The following is a 14,466-nucleotide window of genomic DNA, read 5'->3' as shown; positions in this document are numbered from 1 at the left end:
CCTGATGTAAACAAGACGAAAGTCTTTCTCTGGTCTGCATACCCTTAACAATTGTGTGTATTGAGCTGTACTGTATTGTACCCAATTTTCAATCAATCAATCAATCAAGACCCGCATCGCGGGCACTGCATTCCGTTCTCAGAATGGATTTGACTCGAGAGAGATCATCAGCAGGCTATATATGATATTCAGACTCTAGATCTATTTGCAGAGCCAGATGAGATGAGGCAACCTGTGCGATTGGCTCTTGACAACTAATTTTGCACGTACTGTATACAGTATGTGTGTATGCGCGCACTGCGGGAGGTGGCCAGAAGCGTGCAACTAGCCAACTACTATTATTACTACTATATTAATACAGTCTATTCCATTATATAGCTATAGGTGCTGTATGATGACAATACATTTGATTCCTATCTAATTTTGATCCATCGCAAAGCGCTCCAGCGCTTGAATACGGCCGGGGGATCCGCTCTATACAATGCAGACCCACGGCTCTCGTATTATAATGAGCCCGCGAGGCGTGTTATTATTAGAGTTAATAATATTGTATATTGTTTACACTGCCTTTTTATTCTATTTTTACTTCTCCACTGTACTATAATTATGTGACCTGTACCTCTATGTCTTCTACTACCTGTACCTCCCCTCCCCCCGGCCCTCCCCATGCTGCTGAATTTATCTTATCTTATGAATACAACGTTTAACGTTCGCTAACGTAGGGAAACGTCAGACGTAATTCGAGATACGTCAGACGTACTTCGAGATACTTCCGTACTTTCCGCCAATCAGCGCACATTGTCCTGTCCCGGGAGAAATGTCTTGTGGCTGGGCGGAAGTTGCCGTGAGAGGATAATCTCCGGGGCTGCAGCTGGAGGCTACTCAGTCAATGGGAGGTTTATTGATTGATTGAATTGATTGAACACTTTATTAACAGATTGCAGAATGGGTACAGCACAGTACAGCTCAATACATACAATTGTTAAGGGGATGCAGACCAGACAAAGACTTTCGTCTTGTTTACATCAGGGTCCCCCATTTTCAATTCATCATAATTATATGACATACACGACATAGACAGTACGGCTACATCTATACATTTATGACATACCAGATTTGCAAATACAGTACTGTTTGTGATACAAAAAAAGAGTCCAGAAAAGAGAGTATATACATTTGACGTAGAAACTGTACATTGGAGGAGGTTGGGTAGGTGTGGGGGGGGGGACTGTACATTGGATGGGGGGGGGGGGGGGGGGGGGGTGGGTAGGAGGGGTGGGTGGGTGGGGGACACACACTGTACAACTGTACAAGCAAAACTGTACATTGGAATATTGACAAAACCATACTTGGTAATTTACTGTACATTGGAGGGGGTTGGGTTAGGACATTTACAGGGGCCAGTTTCGAATTGCAGTCTCCCGTAGGTGTTCTTTGAGAGTGGTTTTGAAAGTGGGTAGTGATTCACATTCCTTTACAGCTTTGGGTAGGGCGTTCCACATTGATGTGGCATAATTGCGAAACGTGTTTAGTCCTTTGTTTGAGCCGAATCTGGGTTTAACATGATTTGTGGAGCTCCCTCTGGTGTTGTGATCGTGGTATTCACTGACCTTTGGGAAGTATTTTGACATGTACATGGGTACCTTGGTCGTGTAGTGTATCTTGTAGACCAGGCCCATTGCAAGTTGCTGTACTCTGTCGTCTACTCTAAGCCATCCTAGGTTGTCAAAGTGGGCAGGGGTGAGGTGGGTTCTAGGAGTAAGGCCAAGCAGTAGTCTGACCAGTTTGTTTTGAGCTATTTGTAATTTAGTTTTTAGCGCCTTTGAGGTGCTTTGGTACCATGAGGTAAAGGAATTCAGGATTAAACATTTCCGACATAAAATATGTGTTATTAGAATATAAATATACATACAACAAGCAATATAGCAGTGAGAGGGGCACCATGACAGACAGGGGGTTGGGGATGTTACTGGGTTGAGAAACAGTTGCAGGAATCAGTGAGAATGTTCATCAAAGTGCTTGAATGTTGACTTAGGCATAAAGGTGATCAGTTTGAGAGATTTTTGTAGGTTGTTCCAGTCCCTGGCAGCAGAAGCCTTGAATGACGTTTGACCAAGTGTAGTGTATGTTTTTTCGGAATCTTTAGGAGAATGTGTTGAGCAGAACAAGTGTTGTAAGTGGCAGATGTAATTGGCAACAGGTGACACAACCCTTTGTAAATGAGCATGAACCAGCAGTGTTGGGCAAGTTACTGTAAAAAAGTAACTAGTTACAGTTACTAGTTACTTCTTCCAAAAAGTAACTAAATTACTTACTCAGTTACAAATTATAAAAGTAACTAGTTACTTCAGAAAGTAACTATTGCGTTACTTTCAAGATTTTTTTTACATAAACAACATACACAAATCTAAACTATTTTAATGTTGCTGTGGGACAAAGTGAGACTAGCCTCCAATCAAATGCCATGTATGTAGATATTATAATTACTATGTTTATATAGTGGATCATACAAATACAAACAGAATAGATGTTTTGGAACTTTTGATATGTATTGCCCCTCAACAGGCCACAACTGGGCAACATTAAATTATGCTTGTTAAGCAAAAATAAATAACAAATATATACTGATTGATTGAACATTTTAATTAACAGATTGCAGAATGGGTACAATACAGTACGGCTCAATACACACAATTGTTAAGGGGATGCAGACCAGAGAAAGAGTTTCGTCTTGTTTACATCAGGGTCCCCCATTTTCAATTCATGACATTTATGACGAAAGTCTTTCTCTGGTCTGCATCCCCTTAACAATTGTATGTATTGAGCTGTACTGTACTGTAACTGTACCCATTCTGCAATCTGTTAATAAACTTTTCAATCAATCAATCAATGACATACACAACATACAGATATACGAATCTAATCGAATCATCTAAACTAATCTAATCATGACATTTAAGACATGCATGACATACAGAGATATATATATCTCTGAGCACCTGAAGCCTGTGCTATTAAACCAGGAAGTGCAGCACTGTTGATAAGGCTGTCGGCACTGCAGTAGAGCCACTCAGTGCCCTGCGCTGCAAAGAGTGAACACAAAACGCTCATGGACCCGTGGTCTCATGTTGACTGAGTCGCTTGTGTTGTTCGTTGGATTCGTTTTGGATTATTTGGGCTCAAAACGTACACTACACGGACCGCGGTCTCATGCTGACTGATCAGTGATCGCTTGTCTTGTCGCGCTGTGTGTCAGACTCTGGATGCTTTAGACACCCGCCCACCTCCACCTCTGATTGGCTTACCATGACATTTTATTCAACCTCAGCCAATCGTCAGCATGTATGCTTGGCTCGCGCACTGCCCACTAAACAAGGAAGAACATATTATTGCCTCTCGGCGCAGAGATCTGTCTGATGAAAGAAACAGGTTCATTCATAGTAACGCGCCGCATTTTTTTGCAGTACCGCTAACAGCGTTATTAAGATTGGAAGAGTAATCGTTACTGAAAAAACGAATGCCGTTAGTAACGCCATTACTTATAGCGCCGTTATTCCCATCACTGTGAACCAGTGCATATTGCGACGAGTGTGCAGGGATGGCCAGTTGGCGGAGGAGTAAAGGGTGCAGTGGTGAGTGTTGAAAGGGGGGCACTGGTGGCAGAGTGGTATAGGACATCAAGTTTGTGAAGTGAGGTCTTGCATGCAGATCTGTAGACTTACTATGTCACCATAATCAAGCATGGGGAGTATTGTCATTTGAATCAAACTTGCATACCCTCACTCCTGACCCTCCAACCCCTGCATCACTTACATTTTCACATCTGTATGAAACCGGTCTTATTTGACATGCCCTGAGTGGGAGTTGAACCCCAGTCCGCCCGGGCCGTGTGTAGCTTATTCCCAGCGGAAGAGTGCGTCGCGTGCTTCCGCGTTTTCTCTGATTGGCCATGACGCCCATGTGACCGCGGCAGCGCGAGAGAGCTGCAGCGCGGAAATAGGCTGTCTATTGCCTCGCGCTGCAGCGTGGAAATAGGCTGTCTATTGCCATTCTCTAAGACAAACTCTAACCTTAACCAGCTCCTTAACAGCGCCTAAACTTAACCCTTCTAACCTTAACCAACTCCGAAACAATGCCTAACCTTAACCTTAACCATAACCAACTCCGAAAGAATATTGCCATTCTCTAAGACAAACTCTAACCTTAACCAGCTCCTTAACAGCGCCTAAACTTAACCCTTCTAACCTTAACCAACTCCGAAACAATGCCTAACCTTAACCATAACCAACTCCGAAACAATGCTTAAAGTTAACATGCCTAAACTTAACCGGCGAAAGAATGCACGTTAAAAAAAAAGAAAAAAAAAATTGAAGGGAATCGAACTTGTCACCAACGGACCGCAGGATCCACAGCACGGCAGCATACCCGTTGAGCTAAGCTTCGAATGAAAAACATCAGGGATTACGGCTACATAATGCCGCAAGCTCTGCCGCTCCGCTCTGCGGCTGCCGCGCTGCCGCGGGGCGTGTCGCAGCCAATCAGGGAAAACGCGGAAGCACTCGGCAGCACTCTTCCGCTGGGAATAAAGAATAGGCGCCCAGCGTAGTCGTGTATAGGTGTAACAGAGTGACATGAATGAACCACATTCATTTAAACCCAGGCCCGGTTTTGACCAGAACTCAGGCTAGAAGACTTGGTCTGGCAACGCAAGAAGCGATGGAGGTTTCCATCGCGACCAACAACAACACCAACAACTCGACCTGTGGCTACATCCACAGCGCGGACGGCGACTCTCCCCCAATGACGCCGCAGCAGACGAGCACACGTGAGGCAGAGACGAGAGGAGGTGAACCGAGGGTCGAAACCATGACGACCAACTCGACGCGGGATTTAAACATCTTGACGCCCGATAGCCGGCTAGCCAGCAGAGCTAACAGCAAAAACATCCAGGAACAAAGGACTCTGGAACGAGTCCTTTGTTGTACCAGAACGGCGCGGGACCCCCCCCCCCCTCCCCCCTTCCCACCCACAACAACAAAGCCCCCCCGCCCCACTCAGAGGAACAGATCACAAACAAACAATACTTCGAACCTGCCAACATCAATGAAATAACCAACGCCAATGGACTGAACATTTTCCACATTAACATTAACAGCTTAAAAAACAAATTGGATGAAATCAAACAATTATTCATAAATGGTAAGGCAAACATACTGTGCTTCTCAGAAACTAAGCTTGACGATTCTGTAAAAGATCCAGAGATAGAGATTGAGAACTACTCAATAATCAGGAATGATAGCAACAAACATGGAGGTGGTGTCTGTATGTACATACACAAGGACACCAAATTCATCAACAGAAATGACCAGAATCATAAATCAATTGAAACTGTATGGGTGGAAATCCTATTCGAAAGGGCGAAATCCCTACTGGTTGGCTCAATCTACAGGCCGCCAGATCATAGTGGCTTTTATGATACACTGGATGGGTGTTTAGCTGGAGTTGAGGATGTAGACAAAATTCTTATTGGAGACTGGAACACGGATATGCAACGAAAAGATGCACCCGTCTTCAAGTCATTCAGTAGGTTTTGTGATCTGCACGGCCTCAGCCAGCTAATCACCCAACCCACACGTGTATGTGAATCAACTCAGACTACCATTGACCTCATTCTGACCTCCGACAAGTCCAAGATCTCCAATAAAGGGGTTATAGCATGCGGGTTAAGTGATCATTATAGGCCTGCCACGATAACAAATTTTGCTGGGCGATTAATTGCCCCCGAAAATATCGCGATAAGCGATATTATTGCGACCGGTTAGAGAATTTTTTTTTGAGAAATTTATTTCCCAAAACTTTTATTTTGAAGCCCACCGCTCCGTCTTTTCCGGTGTTTAGACTTTTATTTTGAAGCCCACCGACCGGACCGGAAGTATTGTTGTTATTATCCTAGCTTGCTGATGCTGCTGGTGGACTGGGGCCAGCTAACGTTAGCTTGCTGATGCTACTACTACTTCGACATGCTGCTAATGGGCTGGGGCCAACTAACGTTAGCTTGCTGATGCTGCTGGTAGATCGACATGCTGCTAGTGGACTGGGGCCAGCTAACGTTAGCTTGCTGATGCTACTAGTAGATCGACATGAGCTAATGATAAAACAAATGTTGAGATTGTTGGTGAACAACTAACTTTAAGTTAGTTTTAACGTTAGCTACTAACGTTAAAACGCTAACGTTACACTACAAATAACGCTACTTGGTTAAAAGGAGCAACACTATTGAGAAATGTAGTTAAGCTATGTGGTGTTGCCCCACGGAGTTCCTGTGCTGTGCTCTCTGCTCTGTAGTAAAGCCAGCGGCCCGCCTCCCAACACGGACAGTGACTGACAAGGGGCACTGGTTCCGCCTCATTAAAACAAACGCGCAAATAGCAATTAATCGCGCCCGTCAAAATCATTGCATTAATTTTAATTATCGCGGCAATTAATCGATTTATTGCTTATCGCGGCAGGCCTAGATCATTATATGATATTCTGTACCCGCAAAAAACTAAAACAAAAGGCTGGCTGCCACAAAACAGTCACATCTGCTATGAAAACCAGAGACAAAAAATGCCGGCCGGCCCCGCCTCTCGCTCTCTCTCTCTCTCTCTCTCTCTGGCTCGCTCTTGCGCGCACAGGGAGGGGCTGGGGGAGGAGGAAGGAGGGGGGAAGGACACGTGGCACAGCAGGAGACAGGACATTGGACGAGAGGACAAGGGGGAGGGATTTGCAAGTTCAGTCACAGGATCGCTGCATGAGGCTAGTTAGGCTTCAATACTTGGATAAAATTGTGAAGTTGATTAATGTGTGTACGCCCTCTGACGTATATCCTCTCTCTCTCTCTCTCTCTCTGCATGTGTGTGTGTGTGTGATTAGTGGTTGTGGCTCACTGCCTTCCATCTATATAAGGCTCAGGCAGACCTGTACTGTGTGTACTCTGTACTGTGTATACTCTGTACTGTGTATACTCTGTACTGTGTACTATGTGTATACTCTGTACTGTGTATACTCTGTACTGTGTACTATGTGTATAGTCTGTACTCTGTATACTCTGTACTGTGTGTACTCTGTACTGTGTATACTCTGTACTCTGTACTGTGTATACTCTACTGTGTGTACTCTGTGTATACTCTGCACTGTGTACTCTGTACTGTGTGTACTCTGTACTGTGTATACTCTGTACTCTGTACTGTGTATACTCTGTACTGTGTATACTCTGTACTGTGTGTACTGTGTACTCTGTGTATACTCTGTACTGTGTACTCTGTACTGTGTACTGTGTGTACTCTGTACTGTGTATACTCTGTACTGTGTGTACTGTGTACTCTGTGTATACTCTGCACTGTGTACTCTGTACTGTGTACTGTGTGTACTCTGTACTGTGTATACTCTGTACTGTGTATACTATGTACTCTGTATACTCTGTACTATGTACTACGTATACTCAGGGTGTCCGCGGGACCTTAAAAAGTCTTAAAAAGTCTTAAATTCAACTATCAACTATTAAGGCCTTAATTTGTCTTAAAATGTCTTAAATCCGACTTTCGGAGGTCTTAAAAACATGCCATGTCATCTTATGTTTCATTGTGAAATCTGGGGGGAAACTATTAACGGGAGATAAATCAGGCTTTTTTTTTTCTTTCACGCAAACGGTACGCAGTGGGGCGGAACCTTAATGTGGTCCTTAATGTGTGTCGCCGTCGGGAGCTATTTCAGAACACCGGAGCATAGGTAACATGTTATTCAAGCCGTAGCGATAACGCTGACGTTTAGTTTAGTTTAATTGATTTGTATTTATTTGCACTCGTTAATTTAACATGGGAAAGTGCAAATTTAATGAGAACTGGCTCGAAAACCCTCTGCACCGTGGTTGGTCCCAGTGAAAGATAATTACGAGGCCCGCTGCAAACTCTGCAAAAAGGATTTTAAACTGGGAACGATGGGAATAAAAGCAGTCGAGTCACACATGCACAGCGCTAAGCATGTTTACCTCTGCAAAAACCCGCCTGCAGACAACTTCAATATCAAATTTATTTTCGACGGCGACGCTGTCCACATCAACTGCTGAGGGACAGGTAGGTCTACCACCAATTACATCTGCACCTGTCCGGGTAACGTTCGGCTCCACGCCAACCCTTGAAGCTGAGGTACTGTGGGTTCTAAATACGGTCGCAAAGCATCAGTCCTACAATGGAAATGAGGGACTAGGAGAGGTGTTTCAAGCGATGTTCCCTGACTCTGAAGTCGCTAAAACATTCACGTGTGGAAAAGATAAAACGTCCTACATAGCCAGGTTTGGATTGGTTTCTTGCATCCAAAAAATCTCTCCACGGATGTAAACAAGGGCAAGGATAGCCCCTTTCGTGACTTTCGGTTTGCAAGCCTGTGGCTTTTGTGACCGGAGTCACTTGCCCACCCGCCCCGATCACCCAGTAGAGAAACGACCAAGCGTCGTCAAGGGGCTCGCGGTGTGTCAAGAATACATCAGATCTGAATTTCAAAGATACCCAGCGTACAATATGGGTCTAACACAGCTTCACGATGGGGTCTGGAAGCTCGGAGTTGCTAATAAACAGTTTAAAACATTGTTACTCGACGAGTGGTATTTACAGACCGAACGTCCATCTCCGCCGTTGGTGTCACAGCGCATGCGCACCATGCCGCGTTCACGTTACTGGGAAGAAGCGGAAGAACCAGAGGACATCTCGTTGCTACAACTAGGAAGCCTTCACGCTTTGACTCTATATATATCTATGGATGAAACGCCCACATCCATACTTCCGCAATTCGTGACGCGAAGTGGGAGATATGGGGTCTATAAAAGAATCCCATATGTCCTAGTAGGAATTACCACTAGGAGGCTGACGTGAATGGTTTTTCCCAGTCGGAAACTGGTTCTTCCGCTTCTTCCCAGTAACGTGAACGCGGCATGGTGCGCATGCGCTGTGACACCAACGGCGGAGATGGACGTTCGGTCTGTAAATACCACTCGTCGAGTAACAATGTTTTAAACTGTTTATTAGCAACTCCGAGCTTCCAGACCCCATCGTGAAGCTGTGTTAGACCCATATTGTACGCTGGGTATCTTTGAAATTCAGATCTGATGTATTCTTGACACACCGCGAGCCCCTTGACGACGCTTGGTCGTTTCTCTACTGGGTGATCGGGGCGGGTGGGCAAGTGACTCCGGTCACAAAAGCCACAGGCTTGCAAACCGAAAGTCACGAAAGGGGCTAGGGCAAGGACACGTTTGTGTTGATGAGAGTGAGAGCTTCACCCCACCCTATGTATTTATTTTCTACCACACACCTACCCCCTCCTAATGTACAGTCTCCTCCCCATCATATTTATATGTATATATATATATATATATATATATATATATATATATATATATATATATATATATATATATGTTAGGATCTATGGGTAACAGTACTGTATATTTGCATATCATATATGTCACAAATGTAACAGTAATATATACATGTATGTCCCTATGCCATAAATGTCATGATGTCATGTATGTTGTGCATGTCATAAATGTCACTATGAATTGAAAATGAGGGACCCTGATGTAAACAAGACAAACGTCTTTCTCTGGTCTGCATCCCCTTATTATTGTGTGTATTGAGCTGTACTGTATTGTACCCATTCTGAAATCTGTTAAATAAAGTATTCATTCAACCAAACCACAAAAACAAAACAACTGGATGAATGACAACTTTATTTAACAGATTGCAGAATGTGTACAATACAGTACAGCTCAATACACACAATAATAAGGGGATGCAGACCAGAGAAAGACGTTTGTCTGGTTTACATCAGGGTCCCCCATTTTGAATTCATATTGACATACACAACATAGAATAGATAGAATAGAAATACTTTTATTATCCCGTGGGAAATTTGACACTGCAAATCGCTCAACATTTAAACATTTAGACAGGACAGGTCACGAATTAGAATAATAACACAAATCAATCAAGTTGCCTAGGATAAGAGTAGAGTAAAATAGAATAAAAATGAAATAAAATATACAGAAATGAATACAGTAAAAACATACATGACATGACATTTATGGCATAGGGACATACATGACATACAGGTATATACTGTAGTACTGTTACATTTGTGACATATACGATATGCAAATAATATACAGTACTGTTACCCAGAGATCCTAACAGAAAATATTATATATATATGATGGGGATGAGACTGTACATTAGGAGGGGGGGGGGGGGGGGGGGGGTTGGACATTTACGGTGGCCAGTTTCGAATTGCAGTCTCCCGTAGGTGCTCTTTAAGAGCGGTTTTGAATGTGGGCAGGGGTAAAAATGGGTTTTAGGAGTGAGGTTAAGCAGTAGTCTGACCAGTTTGTTTTGTGATGTTTGTAATCTTGTTTTTAGTGCCTTTGAGGTGCTTTGGTACCATGAGGTGCAAGCATAGTCGTAGTACCCTTGAATGAGTACTGAGAGTACCCATGATTTTTGCCATTTTGTTATCGTGAAATTGGTATTAAATTTAATTCTGAGTGGCATTAAAAAGTCTTAAAAAGCCTTAAATCTGACTGGGCTAAACCTGCAGATACCCTGATACTCTGTACTGTGTCTACTGTGTACTCTGTGTATACTCTGTACTGTGTGTACTCTGTACTGTGTATACTCTGTACTGTGTATACTCTGTACTGTGTATACGCTGTACTGTGTGTATTGTGTAATCTGTGTATACTCTGTACTGTGTATACTCTGTACTGTGTGTACTCTGTACTGTGTATACTCTGTACTATGTACTGTGTATACTCTGTACTGTGTCTACTTTGTACTCTGTGTATACTCTATACTGTGTATACTCTGTACTGTGTATACGCTGTACTGTGTGTATTGTGTACTATGTGTATACTCTGTACTGTGTATACTCTGTACTGTGTGTACTCTGTACTCTGTATATTCTGTACTATGTACTACGTATACTCTGTACTGTGTCTACTGTGTACTCTGTGTGGAGAGACAGAGACAGAGACAGAGACAGAGAGAGAGAGAGAGAGAGAGAGAGAGAGACAGAGAGAGATAGATAGAGAGAGAGAGACAGAGAGAGAGAGAGAGAGAGAGAGAGAGAGAGACAGAGAGAGAGAGAAAGAGAGAGAGAGAGAGAGAGACAGAGAGAGACAGAGAGAGACAGAGAGAGAGAGGATATACGTCAGAGGGCGCAGCGATCCTGTGACTGAACTTGCAAATCCCTCCCCCTTGTCCTCTCGTCCAATGTCCTGTCTCCTGCTGTGCCACGTGTCCTTCCCCCCTCCTTCCTCCTCCCCCAGCCCCTCCCTGTGCGCGCAAGAGCGAGCCAGAGAGAGAGAGAGAGAGCGAGAGGCGGGGCCGGCCGGCATTTTTTGTCTCTGGTTTTCATAGCAGATGTGACTGTTTTGTGGCAGCCAGCCTTTTGTTTTAGTTTTTTGCGGGTACAGAATATCATATAATGATCACTTAACCCGCATGCTATAACCCCTTTATTGGAGATCTTGGACTTGTCGGAGGTCAGAATGAGGTCAATGGTAGTCTGAGTTGATTCACATACACGTGTGGGTTGGGTGATTAGCTGGCTGAGGCCGTGCAGATCACAAAACCTACTGAATGACTTGAAGACGGGTGCATCTTTTCGTTGCATATCCGTGTTCCAGTCTCCAATAAGAATTTTGTCTACATCCTCAACTCCAGCTAAACACCCATCCAGTGTATCATAGCACAGGGAGGGGCTGGGGGTGGGGCTTTGGTGGAGGACAAAGTTTGCAGATAGCGAGCATTTTGACTTGTTGCGTGGTGGCGATGTCTCGCAGATAATACAACTACAAGTATAATTATTTAATATATATATATATAATTTTATTTATTTTTTTAAGTATATATTTAATTATTATTTTTTTGTTATAAAACGATCGGTATCGGCCGATATGGCTCATAGACTATCGGTGATCGGTATCGGTGGCAAAAAACATGATCGGGGCATCCCTAATGTATACACATACATACACGCATGCAAAAAAAAAGAAGATTAATCATAATGATAATAAAAAGAAAAAAATATATATAATATAAGTAGTACTCTCTATTCTGATAGTATGTTTTCCAGATAATTATAAAATTAAAAATAGAAAGTGAATTTAACACCCTCAGCGGAGGTAAGACCACCACAATGCCATCTCCCCAGCCATGCATGGTCCAGCAGTACCAGAAGGGTAGGTGGAGGAAGAAAGGGGGTCATCGGATCAGGGGTTTGGAAGGAGGAGGGACTTAAATCATGGGTTTTGAAATTAAGTAGGAAGGGCTGCCATGTTTTGTAAAAAGTATCTGTGTGGCCTTGTGTTGCGAATTGTTAAGAGCCTACAAAGTTACTGTCAATCTCAACACCTCTGTGAGACGGACCCTGTCGCCGCTCGGTCCCCCTCTGTGAGGTCGCTACTCCTCATGAAAGTTGCCAAGTCAATTTATTCCAAATCACTTTCCTATGTTTACTAATTAGTTATCAATTTCACTTGAAATGTAACTGACGAGCAGTGATGCCGGTAACGCGTTACTAAGTAACGCGTTATTGTAATCTGATTACTTTTCCCCGAAAATAGTAATCTAACGCGTTAATCATTAAAAGCCAGTAATCTGATTGCAGTTACTTGTCCAAGTGGCTGTGCGTTACTATTTCGTTACTATCTCATCATAAATTCATAATGCAGGCGGAATGCAGTATTTTATTTCGTTTTCGACAGTCAAAAATACATTTTTGAGCTGTTTTTCTTATTTGGGAGTGACGTGGTGTGGCAGTGAAAGGGTTACACAAGAATGTGTCCCGCGGCGTGACTGGACTCTCTGTCTGTGAGTGACTCTGCTTTGGCCCAATCACATTCCCCATCCACAGTCTGCGAATCAGAGGCAGAGTAGGGCGGGTCTTCACAGCACGTCATGTGACATATGCGCCAATCGTGTGACAGCAGGGCTCCGTTGCATTCGTCAGAGAATTCCACCCCAAAACGCTTACAGGAAGAAAAAAACGCGGCTTATTATTATTACCGAGGCGCGCGGCTTATTATATTATTAAAACAGCTACTTGTGGGCACTCATAAAAACACCGTGGTCTACAAGTTGTTTAGCGAGAGGATGGTGGTAATGTGCTTCAATAGAACAATGGATCAATGCCATGTCAAAACTCGGCTCCGCTGATCTGAAGGGCTCCGCAGTACACACACAGACACACACACACGCGCGCGCGCACACACGGGATCGCAGCAGCCACACACACATTTCCACTGTCCAATAGACAAGCGCCCTTTTCGACCGCGTGACATTGTTCAGAAGGTCTCGGTCCGCCTCTGTGTGAAAGCAGGCGAACCAAATGAAGAATGCATCAATGTTGCAACTTCACCCCCAGAACCGCACCGAGTCCACCAAAACTATATGTGAAAGCGACCTAAACGTAAATACTGTCTACCGCTAAAAACAGCACATCCAATTGCATTGAAAGCATCTGGAATCACAACACTACGACGCTTCGACTAGGTACAGGAGGACTCGGAGGCCAGCCAAACAGCAAAAGAGAGAGATTGTTTCTTTCCCTATTGATTAATGTATATTTGATGGTGGCAGAGCAAAAGCTCTTATTTGCCAGATTTACAGTTAATTTACATGTTAAAGAGAGACTGATTGTATGTTTATAGAGAGACATTTATAAAAACAATTTAATAGTTACAGTTGATATAATTGAATAGTTCAGCCTGCATTTGTTAGATGTGAATGGATACACTGGTTTTGTAAAAACCACTGGCTGGCTGCTCTAATGCTGTGAGCATCATAGACTGTTGCTTTACCATACTTGATGGTACAGAAGCTGAAGCACTAGTTTAACAATTTACGTTATGTGCAGAGAAACAAGTTAAAAACAATTTATGCACTTTCAATAAAGCGTTTTAAAAAAACTGTTGGGGGAACGACGACGACTTCGTAACCTAGTTACTTTCAAAGTAACTAAGTTACTCTGATAATCAAGTAATCAGTAAAGTAACTTGGATTACTTTTTAAAGGAGTAATCAGTAATCAGTAATCGGATTACTTTTACAAGTAATCTGTGGCATCACTGCTGACGAGGTTGTTAATCTCGTTTGTAATAAACAGAATATCTGCTTGAGAGGACCCCCTTACTCTGAGTATGATCCTGACCAGTGATGCCAGTAACGCGTTACTAAGTAACGCGTTATTGTAATCTGATTACTTTTCCCCGAAAATAGTAATCTAACGCGTTAATCTTTAAAAGCCAGTAATCTGATTGCAGTTACTTGTCCAAGTGGCTGTGCATTACTATTTCGTTACTATCTCATCATAAATTCATAATGCAGGCGGAATGCAGTATTTTATTTCATTTTCGACAGTCAAAAATACATTT

The sequence above is a fragment of the Notolepis coatsorum genome (assembly GCF_963971535.1).
Source record: "Notolepis coatsorum genome assembly, chromosome: 4".
Taxonomy (NCBI): Eukaryota; Metazoa; Chordata; class Actinopteri; order Aulopiformes; family Paralepididae; genus Notolepis; species Notolepis coatsorum.
This window is presented reverse-complemented; position numbering follows the sequence as displayed.